Consider the following 26,859-nt stretch of genomic DNA (forward strand, 5'->3'; position numbering starts at 1 on the left):
GATGGTTTTTAAGGCTCGGGGGTTGGTTCCTTTGCTCCTTTTGAGTAGTTTGAGAGTCCCGAGAGTGGGGGAATGGTCCCGGGAGTGTGGTTTAGTTTGTAAACCATTCATTGATTTGTTTTATTAATGGTTTCTAATTGGTTATGATTAGGTAACCGCTAAGGAGTTTAAATGTTGATCGTTCTCAGAGTCATTCTTTAATTCATTCTAGCTCGAACCGGAGGTAAGAAAACTGCACCCCAAGTGTGACATGCATGGATATTTGTGAGGCATGTTGGTTGTGTAATATGGACATGGATTGAATATAGAATGTTGGGCATATGATGCTCACTTGTGCATGGCACTGACTTATTAGTCAGGTTTGGCAAAGGTGCTGGTATCAACTGTGAAGTTGTGACTCACTAGTCAGGTTCGGCAGTGGTACTGGGCACTGGTCACGGTGCACTGACTCATCAGTCAGAATTGGCAAAGGTGGTAGTATCAACTGTGAAGCTGTGACTTATTAGTCAGGTTCGGCAGTGATACTGGACACTGGTCACATAGCGCTGACTCATTAGTCAGGACGACCTTAGCATGGATCACGCAAGCCAACAGAGATTAGATCTAATCGACTATTAGCATTGAATGACTCGAAGAGCATTAATGCAAGACCGACCCCGAGGGTCGATGATTGAAATAAGCACTTGGAGGCTAGTGGCTTACCTAGCAGCCACTCTTCCTCTTGAATCATACGATGCTCACTCGCTTGTTGGAAAGCTCCATGTTCAGTGTGATTATAATGATAATCACTTGATAATGTTATGAAAAGTATTATGTTTTCTTACTGGGCTTTGGCTCATGGGTGCTATGTGGTGCAGGTAAAGGGAAAAAAAAGCTCACCTAGCCTTGAGTGGAGAGCTGATGTGGTGATGTGTACATATGCGGCTGCTTGACCACCACGGCCAAGGAGTTCTCAAAGGAACTAGGGGGTTTACCCTATTTTTGCCGCTTAGGTCGGCAGGATTGTAAATTCTAAACAGTAGTGACCTTTTTGTACTGAGAACCACTTGTAAATGTTTTGTTTAGCTCTGCAGAGCAGTTTGTAATGAAAATCTCCATTTCCTTTTTATTGGTTTTGTACCTTAACCTGTTAATTACACTTAGAGCAAGTTTTTGACCAAAGGACTCAGGTAGTGAGTCAAATTTCTGGTCCACCGTTCACCGTAACTGTTCTAGGGTAGCCAGGGCGTTACAGTAGGATTTGATCTGTTCTAGGGTGTTTAGCTGAGTTTTGGAGCAGGTTTTTGGTAGGTTTTGATGTTAAAACTGGGCTAGAACCTTTGTGATGATAATCTGGAATTGCTAGTTTGGTTTTGGGTGAATTGGTTTGAAGAAAATGCAGGAAAAGATGGAGATTTCTGGGTTTGGAGGCGAGGGCTGCAACCCTAGGAGGGGCATGCCGCGGCCCGTGTGCGTGCGCGGCCATGGGAGGCCATGGTGTTTGATGCGCGCCGCGGCGCTTGGCCAAGTGCGCCGCGGCGCTTGGCCAAGTGCGCCGCGGCCCGTGCGTGCTTCAGGGAGGTGCTAGCCTCTGTTTCGAGGCTAGCCTCTGTTTCGAGGCTAGCCGCGACGCTTGTGGGTAGGGTCGCGGCTCTTAGTGCCAATTTGTTTTTTTTAAGTGTGTTTAGGCTTGGGAACTCAAAGGTTAAGGCTCGGGATGGATTTTATCACCCGGATTGATAGAATTGAAGGTTCCGGAGATTAGAGTTATGGTTCAAAGTTATTTAATGGATTAGAACTTGATGGATGAGTATAGTTAATGTGTTGTGACTAGGGTTCGGCGAGGCTCAAGTTAGGGGACTGTGCTCGGGATATCGGTGCTCGGGACGCAGGTAAGAAAACCCCTGTTCCCATAGAGCTTGTATGCAGGGTTGAGCCCCAATATGTTTGAATTGCAGGGCGTAGCCCTTTGATTGAATTTGTTAGTGTTCAGTATATGTTTATTATGCTATGAATGCGGTTATGTGAATGTTCGGCAAGAGCCGGGAACGGCGCAGGCCGTGATCGGTAGGGGCCGGGAACGGCGTTGTGCACGTTGAGTGCAAGGCCGAGTACGGCAAGGGGACGGGAGCAACGTCGAGCACGTGGAGTGCAAGCTGCCAGGGCGAGACCCTAAAGGATACTTGGGATATCCTCACGGTGTGGACCGCAAACCCAGGGCCTGGTAAAGCGCCTGGGACGGCTTGGTCGTATGTGTTTATCCTAATGATGGCCTGTTATATATGCTATGTGTTTGTTTTGCATATGTTATCTGTTTGTGGGTTTTCTTGCTGGGATTCGGCTCATGGGTGCTCTGTGGTGCAGGAAAGGGCAAGGAGAAAGCCAACCAACCATGAGTATAGCAAGCATGAAGCGGCGTGTACATGTTTGGCCTGCCTGGCTGCCACAGCCAGTGGATTTTGGGAGATGATTGTAATAAAACCTAGATTTTGTCGTTTAGCCGACTTGGTTATACTTATATGTTGTAAATATTTCTAAACAGTATTTTGGGATCCCAAGTGTTAAATTTTTATGATTTTCAATGAAATAGAGTTATTTCTAAGGTTTCTACTCTGTTTGTGATTTAATTACACTTTTACTTTAAAAGCCTCAATTAGCGAGTGATTGCACGTTTTTAAACTCACTTAGTAACGGCTCTAAGGTAGTAGGGCGTTACATATCATTTACAAGGAACTTACTGGTATTTAAGGATAAGAAATAATGAGGGGTAAAACAACAATTTGTACCCGACTCAGTTGTAGATCATCTATAGAGGACTGAATGACAAATTATGGTTGTAACAATAGATAACGTATTTACTTTAAGTGTAAAGCGTTCTATGAGTTCAAAAGTGCAATTCTGAGACTTTAGTGGAGTTACGATGAATTAAAAAGGCAGTGAAATTATTTGATAATAATTTTACGGTAACTTAGTGGAGCTTGAATTCATGGGTCCATGGTCCCCACAATGCCTTTGATTAAATCATCTAGACAGTATCGACTAATTGATTTAATTATCAAGTAGGATTGTCAAAATTGTTTTGTGTCAATTTTGGACAATTTTACTAGGATGTGAAATTTAGAGAAGAAAAGAGAATTTTGGGCAAGTTTATTAACTATGTTAAATTGGTGTCAAATTGATAAATGGTATTAAATCAAGATTCAAATTATAATTTTGAATAAATGATTTAATTAATTAATCAATTAATGATTGCTTAAATATAATTATATATATAAAATTTTAATAAAACATATTTTGTATATAACGAAAATCTATTTATAATATATATATTTAATTTATTAATAAGGGTTTTGTTTTATTATAGAAATGATCAGTAAAATATGCACGCAAGTATATGTGGTCGTGTCTAGTAATAAATTCTAGAATAACGGATATCGTCTCACAGAGACTATTAATCAATTACCATAATTGCTCTTTACTTTTTAGTTGGCAAGTAAAATTAAGATGAATAAATCTAACTACTAACACAATTTTAATAACTGTAAACAAAACAATTAATCAAAGGATAAAAATCAATAATAAAAAGACCTAGGGTATTAACTTCATCAATTTTTCATTCTATTAATTTTATTAATCAATTCTAAATTTCTTTATTCCAATTCTAATAGCAGGTTAACATAAATCGATTCCTATTCTTTTTCAAGATATAAGATCTCAAACTATATGCAAGTCTTCTACATCTTTGTGATAAACTTAAACATATAGCAGGCATTAAGCATAGAAACCTAATTGCTACACAAGCCATACATATACTTTCGTCCAATATGTAACCTATGTCTATATAACGATAGCATATTCAATTCACATCTTTCGAATTTTGAATCATAATCTTTAATCAAGCAAGTATTGATCATATATTTACTAGCATTAAGCAAACATTATATAGATTAGAAATAAGAAGAAGAATTAGTAGAACATCATAATAACATTAAATAGAAATCCAAGCGACTACATTAACTCCTAGATAAAGGTGTTTAGTTCATATTAGACATGACTAAAACAACAAAATAATTATTCAGAAACATAAAATTCAAAGACTTGAAGAATAAATAAAAATATGAAAGTGCAAAAAAATATTGTCTCAGAATCAAATTTAATCTCTAAATTCGTAATTAAAATCTGACCTAAACCTAATTAAAACCTAAAGTATGAATTTATACTAAAAAAATGATTTCCTCTTTTTTTTTTTCAAAGGCGGGCCGTGACTTGGCCTTTCCTAGGTTGCAGGTCGTGTCCTTTTTTTAGCCCTTCAGCATCTGATTAAAATCTGCAGGCGTTGCGACTCTCTAATTCCAGGTTGCGGCCCGTCTCTTCGTGATCCTCCTGGAATTTCCTCTGTTTCTTCTAGCGCTGCGACTCTCTTGACCAAGTTGCGACTCTAATTCCTTTCAGCAAACCTTCAGCCTCTGACTTTGCTAGAGTCGCGACCCTTAAAACCATGCCGCGACTTTAATTCCATTTTTTTTCTTCAGATTTTAACCTTTTGACATTCTTCCTTCATAAAAAACTTATTATAACTAATCCTTAACACCAATTTGAGTCAAACAACCACCAAAAGCTCAATTTTTCCACCATTTCCTCTTCTTTTCGCGTTTAGCTCATGATCCAAAGTACCGACCTAAAACAAAGACAAACACAAGCGTAATCTTGCACAAAACAAACATAAAGACTCACGATTACTACAAAAACACATTCTAAAACAACACTAAAATGGAGCTATCAAACTACCCCAAACTTACTCTTTGTTCGCTCTTGAACAAAGGACACAAACTCACATGACAAAACTCAGAACCTAAACAACAAACACAACAGAATCAAGCCGAAAATAATAATTCATGCCTCAAGCTATGATGACTAACACACTTATATAATCTTCAAGAAAATCAACTTACAATCCGGATTTTCAGTCAAAATATTCTTCCAATTCACTTAAGTCCAAGCAAAAATAAAAGCTCTCAAACATCATGATTAATAAATAAAATTTATTCGAATCAATTCATGCTCACCAGGTTTTTTTCATTACAATCAATTAATATCATTATCCCATAACTTTGCTATACTTACTAATCTCCACTAATGTAGAAAATACATGCTCAGAAATCAATAGGACTTTCACAACTTATAATTGAAGGCTTAGGTAAAGGTAGATGAAAAAGTCATTTAGACTCAAAATGTACCATAAGCACTCAACCAAACAATTCAACATTTATCCGCTCAAAAACCCAAAAACCAATCCCAAATTTCCCAATATTTCTTATTTTGAGAGAGAATTCATAAACTGATTTTTTTTTCTTTTACTTTTTTTTCATTTCATTTTTTTCTAATGATACTACACTCTCCAAAACTTATTTCTTTATATTTTCAATTGGAGTGTAGCTCATATTCAATATACTTTTTCTTTCTTTCTCTCTTAATTTTTTCTTCTTCTATTGACACAAATTTCCAAATATAAACTCCATTACAAACCATCCCCCAATCACTTTTCATATGCTCATGGTATATCAAAGGGAAGGAAAAATAACAAAGTTTCAAATAAGCTCAAAATAGGTGTCAACCAAAAAGAATCAAATTAGGCTCAAAATTGGGTAACTAAGGATTTGATAAATCAAGGTTGGCTTGAAAGGCACAAACATTCCAAGAGAATTTCCTAAATCATTTTCCTAAGCATGTATCATCTAGGATTTCATCTCAAATACGAAGCAAACAAGTTCTAGAATAACAACATTTTCATAATTTATTTTTAAGTTTCAAAATTCAGCAAGCATAAAAAAAATGTTCAATTACACAAAAATTATTAGAAATCATAATTAAGCTCTCAATTATTTAAGTGGACCCAAGTAAAAATGGAAAGAAATATTCAACCAAGCACACAGATTTTTATAGCTTCATTCACATTTAATTTATATAGCACATCATTCAATCATATTATCATTGGTTAATCATTGTCAACTTGATTCAACTAACATTCTAAACAACCTAGACAAAACATAACAAACACAAAACAACACGACTAACAAAATAACCTAATATATACAAAATAATAAATCCCTTCCCCCAAACTTAACCTAAACATTGTCCCCAATGTTTAAATTAAAGCTAAGGAAAAGAAACTTATCTGACACCTCAGACTGCTTAACATACTACGCATTGAGATGGTGAATCGAAAATGGGGAAAGAAATTTTTTGGTTTAGCCTAAGTTCATTCTGCCTGAGCCCGAAGTAGCGCTGCAACTAAAATTAGTCTCATATTTAATAAAAATAAATACACAACATACTAAAATTAAAGTGTTCATAATCCAAAACTTAAATAAAACTAAAAAAATGCAAATAAAAGATTGGAATGCCTCCACATGCGCTGTCATTAACGTCATTTAGCTGGACACTTGTTTTCTTTCATATTCAACTTGGATCAAGTCCACCCCTCACATCCTTGAGAGCTATAGTGTCATGAGTTGGCCATCGTTTCTTGTTATTATAAATTGGTGGAACTTTACCCCGCTCATGTAACATTTGAATCCTCTCACTAAAGAACCTTTTTAAACGATGACGCACTTTTTGCATTCCACTTTTAACCATGGATCTTTGCTTAGAGACTTCCAACTTGTTCTCTCCTATTTTTACCACTTCAACTCTACAACAAGTTGAAATTTATGTTGCTGCAAAAACATTAAATGTTACCTCCTCTTTTTGCACTCACAACTTTAACTCACCATTTTGTACATCGATCAAAGCCCTACCAGTAGCCAAGAATGGCCTTCAAGTATTATTGGAATATTGTCATATTCCTCCATATCAAGAATGATAAAGTCCGCATGAAAGATGAATTTATCCACTTTCACCAATACATCCTCAATCACTCCACGAGGGTGTTTGACTGATCTATTTGCCATCTACAAAGACACGGTAGTATGCCGAGCTTCTCCCAAATTCAACTTCCGAAAGATTGATAGAGGCATTAGATTCACATTGGCCCCCCAATAACATAAAGCCTTTGTTTCTACTGAACCCCCTATAGAGCGTGGAATATTGAAACTTCCATTATCTTTAAGCTTGGGAGGTAGCTTCTTTTGAAGTATCACACAGCACTCCTCAGTAAGTGCCACTGTGTCATAATCCTCTAGTCTCCTTTTCTTCATCAAAATTTCTTTCATAAACTTCACATAACTAGGCATCTGTTCAAGTGCTTTGGCAAAAGGAATGATGTGAAGCTTCCAAAAGACATCTAAAAACATAGAAAATTGCTTGTCAAGCTTATTCTTTTGAAGCCTTTGATGATATGGGATCTTTATATGGTGATGTATACTTATTTCTAGCTGCTTCTCTAAATTCTCAGTAACATTAGACCCACTTAACTCCGTCTCCTTATCAGTTACTTTTGGCTTTTTTAACTCCTTGCCACTCCTCAAGGATATTGCATTGCACTGTTCTTTTGGGTTTACCTTCGTAGTTCTTGGTAAATTCCCTTTAGCACAGTTTGTCATCAAAGTAGCCAATTACCCCATTTGAGTTTCCAAACTCCTAATAGATGCCCTAGTTTCTGTTATGGTCTGGTTCAGTACATCGAGTTGTACTTCAGGTTGTTTCATATGTGTAGGATGATGTGGTTGTGGATGTGGAAGTGGAAATTGTTGTTGACTTTGAGGGAAACGTTGTTGTGCAACTTGATTAATTTTCTAAGAGATTTTAGGATGATTCCTCCACCCTTGGTTATATGACATCAAAAATGGGTTGTTGGTTGGTCTTTGAAAATTTCCTATAGCTTGGACTTGTTCCATAGGTATATTATTCATATCCATGGCAAGACATTGGTTTAATGGATGAACACTCTCACATGCCCCACATAAACTCTGAACTTGCATGGTTTGAGCTGACAAGTTACTCTGTTGTAACTAATTTGTTAAAGCTGTCACTTGTGCTGTAAGCATGGAAATAACATCCAATTCAATCATACGAGCCACCTTCTTGGTTTGTCCCCTTTCATTTGGCCACTGGTATTTATTCATTGCCATCTCCTCTAGCAATTCATACACCTCATTAGCACTCTTGCTCATGAATGCACCTCCTGTAGCAGCATCTATTATGGTAAGAGTAGTACCATTCAACCCATTATAAAAATTATGGACCAGCATCCACTTCTATATACCATGATGTGGACACTTCCTTAACAATTCTTTAAATCTTTTCCATGCATCATACAATGATTCCCCTTCTGTCTGGTAGAAATTATTGATTTTCCCTCTCAACTTTGCAGCTTTTGCTGGAGGAAAAAACTTTGCTAATAACTTCTGGGCTAACTCCTCCCATGTTGTGATAGAATTAGCTTGCAGTGAAATTAGCCAACTCTTCGCCCGGTCTTGTAGAGAAAATGGGAATAATCTAAGTCTAATCGCATCATCACTCACCCCATTCATCTTAAATGTTACACATAGCTCCAAAAAATTGGCTATGTGCATATTTGGATCTTCCCCCCAAACTGAACAATTGACTACATCATTTGTAATATTGTTGGCTTAATCTCGAAATTACTTGTAGCAATAGTGGGGTGTCTAATGCATGAATGCACTCCTGTGATAGTAGGAGGTACATAGTCTCTAAGCGTCATTGGTCCTCTTTCCACTAGGACATCTGCAATATATGGGATATTATTTACGTTAGCAGCATTGTTTGCTGCATTTCCTTGATTCTCATCCATGGAAAAATCTAGCATTTTCTTTATCTTTCAGTTTTTTTTTGCACGTTTTTTAGATTTCAAGATCTACCGGTATGAGTTCCTTTTTTCTACTTCGTCGCATATACCCATAATTCCTTAAATACAATACAACTTCGATTTGAATGAGTATAAAATATAAAAACCAAATTAGAATAAAAAACAATTAATTTTGATATTAGATATTAAGTCCCTGGCAACCAATTACCAATATGCACGCAAGTGTACGTGGTCGTGTCAAGTAATAAATTCCGGAAGAACGGATATCATCCCACAAAGACTATTAACCAATTACCAATAATTTCTCTTTACTTTTTATTTGGCAAGTAAAATTAAGATGAATAAATCTAACTACAAACACAATTTCAATAACTGTAAATAAACCAATTAATCAAAGGATAAAAATCAATAATAAAAAGACATAAGGTATTAACTTCGTCAACTTTTCATTGTATTAATTTTATTAATTAGTTCTAAATTTCTTTCTTCATATTCTTATAGCAGGTTAACATAAATAGATTCCTATTCTTTTTCAAGATATAAGATCTCAACCTATATGAAGGTTTTCTACATCTCTGTGATAAACTTATTAAGTATAGAAACATAATTGCTACATAAGCCATACAGGTACTTTCGTCCAATATGTAACCTATGTCTATATAATTATAGCATATTCAATTCACATCTTTTGAATTTCGAATCAAAATCATAAATGATGCAAATATTGATCAGATATTTACTAGCATTAAGCAAACATTATATAGATTAGAAATAAGAAGAAGAATTAATAGAACATCATAATAACATTAAATAGAAATTCAAGTGACTACATTAACCCCTAGATAAAGGTGTTTAGTTCATATCATACATGGCTAAAACAACAAAATAATTATTCAGCAACATAAAATTCAAAGACTTGAAGAAGAAATAAAAATATGAAAGTGCAAAAAAAATTGTCTCATAATCAAATTTTATCTCTAAATTAATAATTAAAATCTAACCTAAACCTAATTAAAACCTAAAGTATGAATTTATACTAAAAAAATGATTTCCTCTTTTTCAAAGGCGGGTCGCGACTTGGCCTTTCCTAGGTCGCGACCCGTGTCCTTTTTTTAGCCCTTCAGCATCTAGATAAAATCGGCAGGCGCCATGACTCTCTAATTCCAGGTCACGACCTGCCTCCCCATGATCCTCCTTGAATAGCCTCTGATTTTTCTAGCGTCGTGACTCTCTTGACGAAGTCGCAACTCTAATTCCTTTAAGAAAACCTTCAGCCTCTGACTTTGCTAGAGTCGCAGCCCTTAACACCATGTCGCGACTTTAATTCCATTTTTTTTAGATTTTAACCTTTTGACATTCTTCCTTCATCAAAAACTTATTATAACTAATCCTTAACACCAATTTCAGTCGAACAACCACCAAAAGCTCCCTTTTTCCACCATTTCCTCTTCTTTTCGCATTTAGCTCATGATCCAAAGTACCGACCTACAACAAAGACAAATAGAAGCGTAATCTTGCACAAAACAAACATAAAGACTCAAGATTACCACAAAACACATTCCAAAACGACACTAAAATGGAGTTATCAAGAAAATAATAGTATTTGAATTTAAAGGCTTTTATGCTTTGAATTTAAAAATGGAAAGATCCCAAGGCTTGGCAAAATATCTAATATTTAGCCATATAGGGATTGTTAAGCTATTATTTTAATTATTTAATTAAATTGAATTAACCCTAAAATATTGTTATAAATAAAGACTTAAGTCTAGGGTTATCAAGTAAGTGTGATTAAGGAAAAACCTAGGCTCAAAAGAGATCTATTGTGGCTGCCCATCACTATTATTTTCTTCTCCATAATTTTCTCATCCCATGTTTTGAGAATTGCCTACCCTAGTCTAGGTGATCAAAGGAAATTTTGGAAGACTGTGTAGTTTGAAGATCCAGCTCACTTTCTTGATATTACTCTGCGACATAAAGGAACAAGAGTTAGAGAGAGTGAAGGAAGGAGTCTCAATATCTGCTACGTAAAAGTAAGATTCTTAAACTCTGTTATTTGATTAACTTTATGAAATTCATTAGAAACATGTTTTTAGGTTATTTTATATGTTAATTTGTTTAATATATGAAACATACATGAAAATATTTATGATCTTGTAAAATATATTCCCAACAATTGGTATGAAAGCCTTGGTAATCAATATTTTCATGAATGAATATATTTAATGAATTTTGAGATATGTTTAGCATAATTGATTGGATTTTATTTTAGTATGAAGTATATTGTGTTTATGTGTATTTGTTGGTTTTAGGATTAAAAAACTGCACAAAATTAAAAAAAAAAAAATTGGGACTGATTGGGCAGTTTGTGTGCCGGGCACACAATAAAAAGTCGCTAGGGACCTCTAGGCCTTACAGCAGCCCAGTGCGGGACCCGTGGCGAGCTTTTTTCACAAAAAAAATTGCCAAAATATCTTAATTTAAATTATTATCTTTTTATTAATTTATTTTGTTAAATTAATTCAAATTGTCAAATATCTTCTTTTAAAACCATGTTGATAAAATTGATTATTTTTATTCTAAAATTAGATATTAATTTTTGAAGTTATGGAAATATCCAGATATTTTGGTTGAATTTGAAAATAAATATTTTTAAAAAAATGAATAAGATATTGTTATCATAATAATAAAATTAATTATTTTTGCATAAAAATAGAAATTGGTTTTATTAATATCTATTAGATTTTTTGAGCAATTATTCTATAATTGTAGAGCCCCCGAATTTTACTTAGCTAGTTAGTTAGTAGTAGCAGTAGTAATAACCAGTAGTAGTTATAGTATGATAGTTACTGTGGATTTTGGTTCAAGCCGGGACTTACTTGACCACTCATAGCAACACTTATAGATTTTATAAGTTTAACCTATAGTTGAAGAATACTAATTATAACATAAGGTTTGATTAATATAGCTGATTATAAAGAAGTCATTTATTATACTATAAGGTTTAGATAGAATTAATAAGATCATGACACTTGTCGTGTGCACATTTATTTAAGGATTTAATTATAGTTTAAATAAAAGAAAGTTCAAGAAAGCTCTAGAATCTTCCAAGACCATTAAGAGCATGACATTTTTCACAGTCTTGTTTATTTGAGGATTTAAGCATTTTAAGTAGATAATTCAAAAATAGAAGTTTCTAAAAGCTCTAGACCCTTCCAGAACTTGCTGGAATCTCATATTACTCAGTCAAACCTGATTAATCAATTCAAATTATGCTGAAAAAGTGCAATTACGTGTGTAATATATTCACGTATGCCGATATATCGCAACCTAGTAGCCGATGTATCACCACACGAGGAATACGAAAAATACGTCAACTTCGCACAAACGAAACGATGAGCACTCGAGGCATAGGGCCAGGTGATATATCGGCCCTAGGGCCATAATTTCGAACATTGTTGAAACCGAGCTTGATTCATTCCTTAACCTCTTGACTAGCCTCTGAACGTTTTGACCGAGTCTTCAGCACCTGTTGAACGAATATTCAAATATTTTTCAATTAATACTCATTATTTTTATTCAAGCTAAAAGGAGATAGTTCACTCCTTGAACTCTATATATAGGACCTAGTACCAAGCCATTTTTCTCATTCTTCAAGCTGTGTTCAAAGCCTTCAAGCTTCTAGGGTTGCTATAGAGTGATAAACACTTGGGTTGGGATAAAAGCTTTATCATCTTAAGCTTTATAAACACTTGGGAAGTGAGATTTAGAGTGTGTTTTCAATATCGAGGTGTAGATCTGTTCTAGTACATCCAAAGGTATTCTTATTTTTAAGTTCATTTCTATATGGTTCTGTAGTTTTCTTTAGTTTTCATTCAGATCCTAACTTGTTGTTTAAATTCTTGGTTAGGTATTCAAGTTCTTTGAACTTAAGGTTTCTTTTCGGTAAGTCTCCTCTTGGTGGTTTAGTTCTCTTCTTTCCATCTCTTTTCTTTAGAAATACTCACTATTCTTGTTGTTTGTTTTAGGAGTGTTCCAAATCCCATCATTGTTCTCAAAAAAATCCCGGTGTTGGTAAGGAAAATATGATAGAATTTTATGTTATGTTATGTTACATTATGTATAGTATATAGTCCTTGGGCATATGACTTGTCTAGCTAGCAAGCCCTAATAATTTATGGGCATATGACTTGCTTGGCTAGCAAGCCCCACAAATCTATGGGCATATGACTTGCTTAGTTAACAAGCCCCAAGAGGTATGATGGCCATTGTAGTTTATAGAATATATATTTTATAGTATATTTTTATGATATAGTTTTATGTATATGCTTATATGTGTTAGTAGATTTTTCCTTGGTGGGCATTAGGCTCATTCCTTTATTTTTATGTATGCAGGAAAATAGTTATAGCGGTGGAAGGATTCTTGGCAGCTTGGTTTGTGTATTAAGGATGAAGGGATTCAATGGACTGCGTGAACGATTCGAGGAAGGCTTTATTTTTAGTCTCTTTAAATTATGTTTTTATGTATTTTTCCGCATTTAGCTTTGTAAACAATTTCCTTTAGTTTAAAGTTATGTTTTATTTTAAAACAATGGGATCCCAAATCACTCATTTATGTATTTCAATATTTACTTTGGAGTTTCTAATAATGTTATGATTATTTCTTATCTATGATTTCTCAAAAATAGTGGCTATGTCTAGTAGTTTTAATGGTCCAAGGTCTTAGAATTAGTTGGGTCATTACATAAGGACTACTTGGATAAATTCTTCGTAGTATTCATCGACGACATCTTGGTGTACTCAAAGGACGAAGTCGAGCATGAGAAACATTTAAGGTTGATCTTGTTACGACTAAAAGAGCATCAACTTTACGCCAAGTTCAAGAAGTGAAAATTTTGGCTTTCGCAAGTAGCATTCCTTGGGCATATTGTATCCAAGGACGGAGTTGTAGTAGACCCATCTAAGGTAGAGGTTGTGAAGGATTGGCCAAGACCAAAGAACGCATCAGAGGTAATAAGCTTTCTGGGATTAGCAGGTTATTATCAGAGGTTTGTAGAGGGCTTTTCTAAGATAGCCACTTCGCTCACCAGCCTGACCCGGAAGCAACAAAGGTTCAACTGGGCTAATAAGTGTGAAGAGAGCTTATAGTTGCTTAAAGATAAGCTATGCTCAACACCAATACTTTGTGTACCGACACCCAACCACAAGTTTGTAGTCTATTGCAATGCGTCGAAGCAAGGGTTGGGTTGTGTGCTGATGCAAAATGACAAGGTGATAGCCTACGCCTCAAGGCAGTTGAAGGAGTACGAGCAACGCTATCCAACACACGATATGGAGTTGGTAGCGGTGGTCTTTGTGTTATTATCTTTATGGAGAACAGTGTGAGATTTATACGGACCACAAAAGCTTAAAGTATTGTTTCACTCAGAAGGAGCTCAACATGAGGCAGTGCAGGTGGTTAGAACTACTGAAGGATTATGACTGCGAAATCCTATACTACCCGGGAAAGGCAAACATAGTTGCTGATGCGCTAAGTAGGAAGAGTTATGGAAATCTAGCAGCATTAGATAGAATAGAAAAGCTGCTTCAGCAGAAGCTGATCAGTGCCGGAATAGAAGTAGTCATCGGTAAGCTGGCTAAATTGTCTATCCAGTCAAGTCTGTTAGAAGAAATACAGATTGGACAAGGGCATGACGACACATTAGTAGCACATATGGATGCAATTAGAGAAGGTAAGGCCACAGATTTCTCGATATCAGGGCAGGGGTTATTGAGATATAAGGATCGGGTATGTGTGCCGAATGATTAAGGGGTTAAGATGAAGATCTTAGAAGAAGCGCACAGTACCCCATACTCAGTTCGCCCAGGGTCAACCAAGATGACTCACGACATTAAGGCAATATATTGGTGGCCAGGAGTGAAGAAAGATATAGTGGAATTTGTGTCTAAATGTTTAGTATGCCAGCAAGTGAAAGCTGTAATGACCCAAATTTGATAATAGGGCTTAGGGCCTTGATTAGCGTGCCAGGAGGGCAATAAATGATTTAATATGCTAATATGTGAATATGTGATAGAGATGCATGTTTAGTTGAATTAAATATGCATGTGGGCCCCGTTTGGATATTAGGAGTATGTTTGTGATTTTAGCTCGTTGAGGGCATAAATGTGATAAATGTGATAAATGCGATATGTATGTGATTTATCTGTGCAGCACGATCCGAGACAGTCTTGGGGAGAGGTTAGCCAGAAAGTCGCAACGGGGTTGAGAATCTGACTCAAGGCGAGTCGAGGGGTATTTTGGGTATTAGATGTATTATGGGGTTATCGGGTTATGGAAATAAATATTTGGAGATATAGTTGAGGTTAGAATGTGTAGGTGGGAATATTGGGGAAATTTACCATTTTGCCCTCAGGGACGATTTGGTACCCCGAGCCTTGAGGCAACCTTTAAGCTTAAGTTAAATAAAACAAAACCTAGGAAGTCTTTAGAAAAATTCAAAAACCGACTCTTTCTTTTCCTCTCTCTTGAAGTTGTCTTCTTTTCTTTCTCTCCATTTGAAGCTTGGGAGAATTCTTGGAGAAATCAAGCTAAGGACTAAGTAATGAAGCTGGGAAATCTTTGGAGCTAGAAGCTTGAGGCTTAAGGACCAAATTCAGAGACTAAGTTCAGCAAGGGTAAGCTTTAAATTACAAGGATTTAGCTTGAAATTTACCTAGCTAGGGCCGCGACGCGCCTACCCTGTTTTGTGTGTGCTCTCGGGTTTGGGGGGCGGGCCGCGGCATGGCCTCATAGGGTCGCGGCTCTTAGTGCCATTTTATGCTTTTAAGTGTGTTTAGGCATGGGAACTCAAAGGTTAAGGCTCGGGATGGATTTTATCACCCGGATTGATAGAATTCAAGGTCCCGGAGATTAGAGTTATGGCTCAAAGTTATTTAATGGATTAGAACTTGATGAATGAATATTGTTAATGCATTGTGACTAGGGTTTTGGCGAGGCTCAAGCTAGGGGACTGCGCTAGGGATATCGGTGCTCAGAAGCTCGGGACGCAGGTAAGAAAACCACTGTTCCCATAGAGCTTGTATGCAGGGCAGAGCCCTATATGTTTGAATTGCAGGGCATAGCCCTTAATTGAATTTGTTAATGTTCAGTATATGTTTTATTATGCTATGAATGCAATTGTGTAAATGTTCGGCAAGAGCCGGGAACGGCACAGGCAGAGGTTGGCAGGGGCCGGGAACAGCAAGGGGCCAGGAACGGCGATAGGCACGTTGAGTGCAAGGCCGAGTGTGGCAAGGGTCCGGGAGCAGCGTTGAGCACGTGGAGTGCGAGTTGCCAGGGCGAGACCCTAAAGGATACCTGGGATATCCTCACGGTGTGGACCGCAAACCCAGGGCCTGGTAAAGCGCCTGGGCGGCATGGCCGTATGTGTTTAGCCTATTGATGGCCTGTTTATATGCTAAGTGTTTGTTATGCATATGTTTTATGCTTGTGAGGGTTTTCTTGCTGGGCTTCGGCTCACGGGTGCTCTGTGGTGCAGGTAAGGGCAAGGGAAAGGGAAAAATTGACCAACCATGAGTACGGATAGTGTGAAGTGGCACGTACATGTTTGGCCCGCCTGGCTGCCACAGCCAGTGGTTTTGGGAGATGGTTGTATTAAAACCTGGATTTTTTTGTCTAGTCGACTTGGTTTGTACTTTTATGTTGTAAATATTTCTAAATAGTATTTTGGGATCCCAAGTGTCAAACATTTTATGTTTTTTAGTAAATGGAATTATTTTCAAAGTTTATAACTCTGTTTATAGTTCAATTTCACTTTTTGACCTTAAACCTCGATTAGCGAGTTGAACACACATTTTAAACTCACTTAGTAACGGCTCTAAGGAAGTAGGGCGTTACAAATTGGTATCAGAGCGAGCCAAGGTTTATGGTTCTGGAGATTGACCGAACATGTACGCTCGCTGTCAGTGACAAGCTCGACTCAGGGTTGGTTGGTATGATTGACTAATATGCTTGAATATGTGCTTGAATGCCATGTTTGCCTGCTTATTTCATATAGAGCATGATGACTGAGTTAACTTATGCATGATGCCAAGGCATGGCCCTGTTGTGTGTTATATGCTATATGTATGTTATGTGAATTAATGTTTGTGGATGGCTGATGTGTTTGGGAGGTGGTTTTGTATGTTGTTATCATGCCTGATGAGCGGCGTCGTTGGTTGCAGGCATATTTGTTGAGATGCCTCGACAATCATCTAGACTCCGCGGCAGTAGGGCCGAGGATGACAACCAGGGTCAGGACCCTCCACCTGCCCCACATAATTGGCAAGAGATGTTTGCCGAGATGGAAGCAAGACTGCAACGAACAGAGGAAGAGTTGCGACAGTTGAGGCAACAGGCCTCACCTCAAGTCACTGGGCTGCTAGTTCAGCAGGTTGTGGTGCCAGTGCCGGTTCAACCTGTTATGGAGAACAAGTGGGAACCCTTGTATGAGAGGTTCAGGAAACAGCATCCTCCCACCTTTGAAGGTGGATCAGACCCACTGCGTGCAGAGCAATGGATAAATATGATTTCCTCAATTTTAGATTTTATGAGGGTTCAGGGAAATGAAAGGGTAGCTTGTGTTAGCTACATGTTCAGAGAGGATGCCCACATCTGGTGGGATGTGGTAGTTCAGAGAAGGAACGTAACAGTTATGACTTGGGAGGAGTTCAGAAACTTATTTAATGAGAAGTATTACAGTGTGGCAGTTCAAGCTGCGAAGGTTGATGAGTTCATCAACCTAACTCATAATCGGTTGACCGTGACTGAGTATGCTTTGAGATTTGATAGATTGGCGAAGTTTGCGCCAGATTTACTGCCGATTGATGCGGCAAGAAGGGACAGGTTCATACAGGGATTGAATGTTATGATTGCCCGTGATGTGAAGATTACCTTGGATCCAGAGACTACTACTTACGCTCAGGTTGTAGACAAGGCCCTTATAGCTGAGGGGGCCGAGGATCAGATCTGGAAGGAAAGTGTTGTTAGGCGCGATGCCAGGAGGATAGTGCCTCCTTTTATTGGATCCAGTCGGGGTGGTAGCTCTGGTGAGCAGAAGAGGAAGGCCCCAGATTCCTTTGTTCCTCCCAGTTCAGATGGGAGGGCATGGGGTGCTTCTACTGGTCGTCAGAGTGGAAGTGACAACTGGAGGAGTTTCCCAGTGTGTCCGCGGTGCAGGCGACGACACCAGGGTGAGTGCATGATCAGGGCCTACTTTTTCTGTGGAAGTGCTAGTCATCTGAAGAGGGACTGCCCTCAAGTCAAGAAAGAGGAGTTGAAGCGGAGTGACAGTCTTGCTCCTGCCAGGGTATTTACTTTGACTCAGACTGAGGCAGAGGCTAGCCCCTCAGTTGTGACAGGTCAGATCTCTAGTGCTGGTTCATTGTATACTGCATTGTTTGATTCGGGGGCTACTCATTCATTTGTATCTGCTAGAGTGATAGATCAACTTTGTAGACCTAGTGGTGTGTATGCTAGGGGATTTCAGACTTTGTTGCCAACAGGAGAACTGGTAGTCTCTAGGAAATGGATTAGAGCATTTCCAGTAGAGATAGATGGTAGGGAATTGTCTGTTGATTTGATTGAGTTAGAGATGGACGACTTTGATATGATTCTAGGGATGGATTGGTTATCGAAGTATGGGGCAACGATTGACTGCAAGCGCAGAATGGTGACTTTTGAACCAGAAGGGGAGATACCCTTTGTGTTTGTGGGGATAGTTAGTGGACCACGAGTACTGATGATTTTAGCATTGAAGGCTAAAGACTTGATGCAGGAAGGTTGCATGGGATTCCTAACGAGCAATGTGGATACCTCTAGGGTGGTGTCGGTTGGACCAGGTGAGACTAGATTGGTGTGTGAGTTTTCAGATTTGTTTCGAGCAGATTTACCAGGATTGCCGCCACAGCGGGAGATTGATTTTGTTATAGAGTTGGTGCCAGGGGCAGAGCCAGTATCTAGGACACCTTATAGAATGGCTCCAGCAGAGCTAAAGGAGTTGAAGATTCAGTTGCAAGAGTTACTTGATTTGGGGTTCATCAGACCGAGTTTCTCGCCATGGAGTGCTCCAGTGTTGTTTGTTAAGAAGAAATATGGATCTCTTAGAATGTGTATTGATTACATGGAGCTGAATAAGTTAAACATTAAGAACAAGTATCCACTGCCTAGGATCAACAATTTATTTGATCAGTTACAGGGAAGAACAGTGTTTTCTAAGATAGATCTCCGATCAGGTTACCATCAGTTAAGGATTAATGAGGAGGACATACCAAAGACCGCTTTCCGAACGAGGTATGGACACTATGAATTCATGGTTATGTCCTTTGGATTAACCAATGCCCCAGCAGTCGTTATGGACATGATGAATAGGGTTTTCAAGGATTATTTGGATAAGTTTGTGATTGTGTTCATCGACGACATCTTGGTGTATTCTCAGTTAGAGACAGAGCACGAGCAACATCTGCGATTGGTTCTACAACGGTTGAGGGAGCATAAGTTATATGCTAAGTTCAGTAAGTGTGAGTTCTGGTTACCACAAGTTACGTTTTTGGGCCATATTGTTAATAAGGAAGGGATTCTGGTTGACCCAAGTAAGATCGAGGCAGTCAGAGATTGGCCTAGACCGAGAAATGTTCCTAAAGTGAGAAGCTTTTTGGGTTTAGCGGGGTATTATCGGCGGTTCATTGAGGGGTTCTCCAGAATAGCTACGCCATTGACAGAACTGACAAAGAAGAAGACAAGGTATGTCGGGACGGATAGATGTGGGAACAGTTTCAATGAGTTGAAGCAGCGACTGATCACCGTGCCAGTGTTGAGTCTACCGACAGATAGTGAGAAGTTTGTGGTTTGTTGTGATGCATCCAGACAGGGTTTGGGGTGTGTGCTGATGCAAGCTGGTAAGGTAATAGCTTATGCATCGAGACAGTTAAAGGAGTATGAGCAGAGGTATCCCACGCATGATTTGGAGTTGGCAGCGGTGGTGTTCTCACTCAAGATTTGGAGACATTATCTTTATGGTGAGAAGTACGAGATATACACCGACCATAAGAGCCTGAAGTGTTTCTTTACTCAAAAGAACTTGAATATGCGCCAGAGGCAGTGGCTGGAGTTGGTTAAGGATTATGATTGTGATATCCTATACCATCCTGGGAAGGCTAATGTAGTGGCTGATGCATTGAGTCGGAAAGGCCCAGGACAGTTGTTTAGTTCGAGATAGATATCTGATAAGCTAGCCGAGGGGATGACCAGAGCAGGTATAGAGTTGGTGGTTGGTCAGTTGGCCAACATCACTCTTCAGTCTACACTCCTTGAAAGGATCAAGGAGGCGCAGGGGAAAGATTCACAGTTGAGAGGTCGTAGAGAGAATGTCTTAGTCGGAGCAACTAAGGGCTTTTCTATTTCAAAGATGGGATTACTAAAGTACAAGGGTCAGATCTGTGTTCCGATGGATTCTGATATCCGGCGGGAGATCTTAGATGAATCACATACCACTCCCTATTCCTTGCACCCGGCTACAATGAAGATGTACCAGGATTTTAGAGTTTTATATTGGTGGTCATGCATGAAGAGGGATGTGGTGGATTATGTGGCCTAGTGCTTAACTTGTCAGTAGGTCAAGGCTGAGCATCAGAGGCCAGTGGGGTTGCTGCAGCCTCTGGGGATTCCATAATGGAAATGGGAAGATATCACCATGGACTTCGTGGTTGGTTTGCCGAGGACCGTGGGACAGCATGACTCGGTGTGGGTGGTTGAGGATAGGTATACCAAGTTCGCCCACTTTTTGCCTGTTAGGACGACTTATACTGTGGAGCAGTATGTGGAGTTATATGTGAAGGAGATTGTTTGACTTCATGGGGCTCCGAGGTCGATAGTATCCGACAGAGACCCCACCTTCACTTCCAAGTTTTGGGAGAGTCTGCAGAAGGCTATGGGCACACAGTTACAGTTTAGTACCGCTTATCATCCTCAGACAGATGGACAGTCTGAGAGGACGATTCAAATATTGGAGGACATGTTGCGAGCCTGTGTGCTAGATTTTGGGGGATCATGGAGTAAGTATCTTCCTTTGATCGAGTTCTTGTATAACAACAGTTATCAGGCGACCATCGGAGTGGCTCCGTATGAGATGCTTTATGGAAGGAAGTGTATATCACCTATCCATTGGGATGAGGCAGGTGAGAGGAGATATCTGGGTCCAGAAATGGTTCAGAGAACCAATGAGGCGATTGAGAAGATTAGAGCGCAAATGCTCGCCTCCCAGAGTCGTTAGAAGAGTTATTCAGACCTGAAACGCAGGAACGTGGAATTTCAAGTTGATGATCATGTGTTTCTTAGGGTTTCACCTTTGAGGGGAGTGAAACAATTTGGTGTTCGGGGCAAGCTGAGCCCTAGGTTTGTTGGCCCCTTCGAGATTCCAGAACGGGTTGGAGAGGTAGCTTACAGACTAGCAATGCCTCCAGCTTTATCAGGGGTTCATGATGTTTTTCATGTGTCCATGCTCCGAAAGTATGTGTCAGATTCGACGCACATTTTAAGTTATGAGAATATGGAGCTAGATCAGGATTTGTCCTATGAGGAGAAGCCGGTTCAGGTTCTTGACCGGAAGGATAATGTCTTGCGGAGCAAGACCATCGCCTTGGTGAAGGTGCTGTGGAGAAACAACAAGGTTGAGGAGGCGACGTGGGAACTTGAATCAGAGATGAGGGAGCGGTATCCCAAATTGTTCAGGTAATTTCGAGGATGAAATTTCTGTAAGGAGGGGATAGTTGTAACGACCCAAATTTGCTAATAGGGCTTAGGGCCTTGATTAGCGTGCCTGGAGGGCAATAAATGATTTAATATGCTAATATGTGAATTTATGTGATAGAGATGCATGTTTAGTTGAATTAAATATGCATGTGGGCCCCGTTTGGACATTAGGGGTATGTTTGTGATTTTAGCCCGTTGAGGGCATAAATGTGATAAATGCGATATGTATGTGATTTATCTGTGCAGCACGATCCGAGACAGTCCTGGGGAGCGGTTAGCCAGAAAGTCGCAACGAGGTTGAGAATCTGACACAGGGCGAGTCGAGGGGTATTTTGGGTATTAGATGTATTATGGGGTTATCGGGTTATGGAAATAAATATTTGGAGATATATTTGAGGTTAGAATGTCTAGGAGGGAATATTGAGGAAATTTACCATTTTGCCCTCAGGGACGTTTTGGTACCCCGAGCCTTGAGGTAACCTTTAAGCTTAAGTTAAATAAAACAAAACCTAGGAAGTCTTTAGAAAAATTCAGAAACCGACTCTTTCTTTTCCTCTCTCTTGAAGTTGTCTTCTTTTCTTTCTCTCCATTTGAAGCATGGGAGAATTCTTGGTGAAATCAAGCTCAGGACTAAGTAGTGAAGTTGGGAAATCTTTGGAGCTAGAAGCTTGAGGCTTAAGGACCAAATTCAGAGACTAAGTTCAGCAAGGGTAAGCTTTAAATTACAAGGATTTAGCTTGAAGTTTCTGCTGGTTTTTAGAATATGCATGTAGTTGGGTGAAGGATTGATTTTGGGTTTGATGAGGTTTTTGGTTTAAGTTCTGGTTAGGTTTTGTTGCTAAAATTGTTTTAAGATTTCTGTGATTAATGTTTGGATTGTTAGGTTGATTTTTATGGATGATTGGCTGGGGTTTAGAAGAGAAAATGGAGGATTTTTCTGGGTTCGAAGGGTCGGGCCGCGACATTGTTCTCGCTGAGTCGCGACCCTCCGAAGCATTTGGGTGGCCTGGAAGAAGGGCGGGCCGCGGCATGCCCTAGCTAGGGCCGCAACGCGCCTGCCCTGTTTTGGGTGTGCTCTTGGGTTTGGGGGGCGGGCCGCGACATGGCCTCATAGGGCTGCAGCTCTTAATGCCATTTTATGCTTTTAAGTGTGTTTAGGCATGGGAACTCAAAGGTTAAGGCTCAGGATGGATTTTATCACCCGGATTGATAGAATTCAAGGTCCCGGAGATTAGAGTTATGGCTCAAAGTTATTTAATGGATTAGAACTTGATGAATGAATATTGTTAATGCGTTGCGACTAGGGTTTCGGTGAGGCTCAAGCTAGAGGACTGCACTCGGGATATCGGTGCTCGGAAGCTCGGGATGCAGGTAAGAAAACCACTATTCCCATAGAGCTTGTACGCAAGGCAGAGCCCTATATGTTTGAATTGTAGGGCGTAGCCCTTGATTGAATTTGTTAATGTTCAGTATATGTTTTATTATGCTATGAATGCAATTATGTAAATGTTCGGCAAGAGCCGGGAACGGCGCAGGCCGAGAACGGCAAGGGGCCGGGAACGGCGATAGGCACGTTGAGTGCAAGGCCGAGTGCGGCAAGGGGCCGGGAGCAGCGTTGAGCACGTGGAGTGCGAGTTGCCAGGGCGAGACCCTATAGGATACCTGGGATATCCTCACGATGTGGACCGCAAACCCAGGGCCTGGTAAAGCGCCTAGGCAGCATGGTCGTATGTGTTTAGCCTATTGATGGCTTGTTTATATGCTAAGTGTTTGTTATGCATATGTTTTCTGCTTGTGAGGGTTTTCTTGCTGGGCTTCGGCTCACGAGTGCTTTGTGGTGCAGGTAAGGGCAAGGGAAAAATCGACCAACCATGAGTACAGAGAGCGTGAAGCGGCGCGTACATGTTTGGCCCGCCTGGCTGCCACAGCTAGTGGTTTTGGGAGATGATTGTATTAAAACCTGGATTTTGTCGTCTAGTCGACTTGGTTTGTACTTTTATGTTGTAAATATTTCTAAATAGTATTTTGGGATCCCAAGTGTCAAACATTTTATGGTTTTCAGTAAATGGAATTATTTTCAAAGTTTATAACTCTGTTTATAGTTTAATTACACTTTTTGACCTTAAACCTCGATTAGCGAGTTGAACACACATTTTAAACTCACTTAGTAACGACTCTAAGGAAGTAGGGCGTTACAAAAGCGGAACATCAGCGGCCTACAGGCTTATTGCAACCACTTAGCATTCTAGAATGGAAATGGGACGACATAGCAATGGATTTTGTAACAAGTTTGCCACGAACAAGTAAGTAGCACGACTCGACTTGGGTAGTAGAAGATAGACTAACCAAGTCATCTCATTTCTTGCCTATCAAGACTACGTATACCACAGATGTTTATGTCCGAGAAATAGTTAGACTACATGGAATCTCTAAGACTATAGTATCCAATAGAGGATCGGTGTTTACATCACATTTCATCCTCAGACAGACGGTCAGTCCGAGCGTACCATACAGATTTTAGAAGATATGTTGCGCGCTTGTGTACTTAATTTCGAAGGATCATAGAGTAAGTATTTGTCGCTGATAGAATTCTCCTACAACAATATCTACCAGTCAATGATCGGAATGGCGCCTTATGAGTTACTTTGTGGAAGAAGGTCCCGATTGCCGTTACATTGGGACGAGGTAGGAGAAAGGCAACTTCTTGGTCTCGAAGCTGTTAGAAAAGCTCAGGAAGCAGTAGGGCTAATTAGAAAACGTATGCTCAATGCTCAAAGCCGTCAGAAAAGTTATGCGGATGCCAAGCGGCGTGATGCGAAATTCAAGGTCGGAGATCAAGTCTTCCTAAGGATATCTCCTATGAAAGGTGTGAATCTATTTGGGAAGAAAGGCAAGCTTAGTCCCCAATTTATAGGTCCTTTTGAGATATTGGACAAAGTGGGAGCAGTTGCATATAGATTAGCCCTACCACCAGCTCTAGTAGATAGCCACAATGTGTTCCACATCTCAATGCTATGAAAGTATGTGTCAGACCCATCTCACGTCCTCAAGTATGATACAATAGCACTCCAAAAAGACTTGAGTTATAAGGAACGATCGGTTAGCATCCTAGATAGAGGGATAAAGTTACAGTCCAAGAGTATTCTGATAGTCAAAGTCCTATGGAGTAATAGTTCTGAACGGGAGGCAACGTGGGAGTTGGAGAAAGACAAGTTAGCACGGTATCCAGAATTTTTTGGTAAGTAAATTTCGAGGACGAAATTCTTTTTAGTAGAGGAGAATTGTAGAGTCCCAGAATTTTACTTAGCTAGTTAGATAGTAGTAGCAGTAGTAGTTATAGTATGATAGTTATTGTGGATTTTGGTTCAAGTCGGGACTTAGTTGAACACTCATAGCAACACTTATAGATTTTATAAGTTTAACTTATAGTTTAAGAATATTAATTATAACATGATGTTTGATTAATATAGCTGATTATAAAGATGTCATTTATTATACTATAAGGTTTAGATAGAATTAATAAGATTTATGACACTTGTCGTGTGTGTTAGGAAAAAATGTTTTGCCTCAATGGAAATTGATAATAATATTACAACTCTATGCTATATATTACAAATAATGATTGATTAAAAGGAGTTACAACTCTATAACTGAAAATTACAAATAAACAAAGGAAATAAAGAAGATGATGAAGAAGAAGAGAATAGTAAAATACAACTCTAAACAAAATGTTACAAATAAAGTAAGGTGTTTGAAACAAAAGTAAAGAAAAGATTACAACTCTTGAACAAGAAATACAAGTAAAAGAACAAGAGAAAAAGAAGAAAACAATACAATAGAAAGAAGAACAGAAATGCAAGAAGCTCTCACTTACACAACCTAAGTGAAGAGGATTGGGGATCACCAACTTGAACAAGGTTTAAAACCTTTGTCCAAAAGTTTATTTCCCCCTAACTCAAGCACTAAGGGATCTCTCTCAGATATTGGAAAAGCTTTCTGGAATTATCAAGCCTCAAGGTGTTTCTAGCCAAGTGCTCTAATGGATAGAAAATGTTGTGTCTTTCAAGTGAGCTATTGACTCCTCTTTATAGAGTTTAGAGACACCCTTTGAATTTCAAATTCCACCAACCCCCATGGCTATTACCAATGTTTAATTGGATTAATATGGAATTAAAAATGAGAATTGGGAGTTATTTGGGTTTTTTGAGCCGTTCAACAAAGATTGAAAAAACTAAAAAATTGGTCAGTTTTGGCCTGTGGCCGCGGCCAGAGACATTAGTGGCTGCGACCACTGGTCTCTGACCCACAGGCCGCGGCCATTGAATGTTGGTGGCCGCGGCCACCGGCCAATTTCAGCACAAAAAATGTGTTGTTTTTCCAAACGGTTCCAAACCCTCCCAAATGATTTTGTAACTCCCAAAACACATTATTGGGGTTAAAATCATATCTCTAACATCCATATTACATATGGCTTTATGAAATTCATCTCAATATTGTGTAACAACAAATTTACACAATAAAGGGTAATATTTGGAAGTTACAAATTTGTAACACCAAATATGTTACATTATTTGGATATATCTTATATATCTAAATATTGTAACTCTCTATTATATGTTACAATATGTGACACACTTTGTCACATTTATTTAATCTAAAACATTATATTATAATATAATATAATATTACATTATATTATAAAATAATATAACAGTGTGCATGTTTATTTAAGGATTTTATTATAGTTTAAATAAAAGAAAGTTCAAGAAAGCTTTAGAATCTTCCAAGACCATTAAGAGCATGACATTTGTCACAATCTTGTTTATTTGAGGATTTAAGCATTTTAAGTGGATAATTGACAAATAGAAGTTTCTAGAAGCTCTAGACCCTTCCAGAACTTGTTGGAATCTCGTATTACTCAGTCAAACATGATTGATCAATTCAAATTATGCTGAAAAAATGCAATTATGTGTTTAATATATTCACGTATGCCGATATATCGCAGCATAGGAGCTGATGTATCGCCAGACGGGGAATACGAAAAACACGTCAACTTCGCACAAACGAAACGACGAGCACTTGGGACATAGGGCCTGGCAATATATCACTTCTGATGGGAAATATATCGGCCCTAGGGCCATAATTTCAAAAGTTGTTGAAACCGAGCTTAATTCATTCCTTAACCTCTTGATTAGCCTCTGAATGTTTTGACTGAGTCTTCAACACCTGTTGAACGAATATTCAAATATTTTTCAATTAATACTCATTATTTTTATCCAAGCTAAAAGGAGGTAGTTTCACTCCTTGAACTCTATAAATAGGACCTAGT

At 38.8% G+C, this 26,859-nt stretch overlaps 1 non-coding gene across 1 annotated transcript; it reads left to right on the forward strand.

Moving 5' to 3' along the window:
• Positions 1-8,178: 8,178 nt before the first annotated feature.
• On the forward strand, positions 8,179-8,285 carry LOC133813182 (small nucleolar RNA R71). The gene has a single exon (XR_009884220.1). It is a non-coding gene; the product is annotated as a small nucleolar RNA R71 (small nucleolar RNA).
• The last annotated feature ends 18,574 nt before the right edge of the window (positions 8,286-26,859 follow it).

Source organism: Humulus lupulus, chromosome 1 (assembly GCF_963169125.1).
Source record: "Humulus lupulus chromosome 1, drHumLupu1.1, whole genome shotgun sequence".
Taxonomy (NCBI): Eukaryota; Viridiplantae; Streptophyta; class Magnoliopsida; order Rosales; family Cannabaceae; genus Humulus; species Humulus lupulus.